Below are 869 nucleotides of genomic sequence, written 5' to 3' on the forward strand. Positions count from 1 at the left end.
ACTAGAAAATAAACTTCATATAAATAAAAGTTTATGGATTGAAAACCCACAGTGTGTGAAATAACTGAAAGTTCAGAATCCATCTGCCCTCCTCCATCATGAGTTAAGCTTTGTAGGAAGGCCTGTTCTGCTTTGACTCCTTGAGAACTGTGGGTTTTGTGCACATGGATGTGTGCCTTGAGGCAGCTGCATGAAGGGTGCCGTGTGGGGGGTCTGACTACTCTTACTTTCTGGAAAAACCACCACTTCTCACAGAGTGTCTGGGAAATTTGGGAACCTATTTTGGAGGTTGGGATGTGGCTTTGACTTATGGCTTCCCTACTGGCCCCTTCTTTTCCTTCTTCCTTCCTGGTGCTTAAACTGAAAATCACCAAGTTATTCTTGACTCTTTTTCTCTCACTGTGTACTTCTAATTCATTGCTAAATGCTGTTGAATCTTTCTTCAAAATATTCCAAACTCTGTCCCTTCTTCTCACTCTGCCACCGCCACCTTGGCCCAAGTCATCTGCATCTACATCAACAGAAATCAGATCATGGTGCGCCTCTCTTTAAGCCACCCAATGTCTCCATTGCAGTAAAAGTAAAAGCCAAAGTTCTTACAGTGACTTAAAAACTTATCGTACTCCGATCCCCCAAATTGTCAAACCTCAATCCCCAATCCTCTCCCCCTGGCTCACTCTAATCAAGCCTTACAAGTCTCCAAGTTGTTCCTCACACTCGGCACACTCTTGCCTCAGGGCCTTTGTGCTTCCTCTTCCTGTTGCTTGGTATTTTCTGCCTCCAAATCTTTGCATGGCTTGTTTCTTCACTTCCTTCTAGTGTCTGTTTGAATGCCTCTTTCTCCTCCTCCCCCCTCCCCCTCCCCCTCC

General features: G+C 45.1%; 1 long non-coding RNA gene across 1 annotated transcript in view; it reads right to left on the reverse strand.

Moving 5' to 3' along the window:
* Positions 1–334: 334 nt before the first annotated feature.
* Positions 335–869, reverse strand: part of LOC141372903 (uncharacterized) — a 9,347-nt gene continuing 8,812 nt past the window's right edge. The window contains exon 3 of the long non-coding RNA XR_012378422.1: positions 335–511. This is a non-coding gene — a long non-coding RNA (uncharacterized lncRNA). The remainder of the gene's footprint in view (positions 512–869) is intronic.

The sequence above is a fragment of the Callorhinus ursinus genome, unplaced genomic scaffold (genome assembly GCF_003265705.2).
Source record: "Callorhinus ursinus isolate GAN/ISIS: 27379988/994484 unplaced genomic scaffold, GSC_fseal_2.0 scaffold6, whole genome shotgun sequence".
NCBI lineage: Eukaryota > Metazoa > Chordata > Mammalia > Carnivora > Otariidae > Callorhinus > Callorhinus ursinus.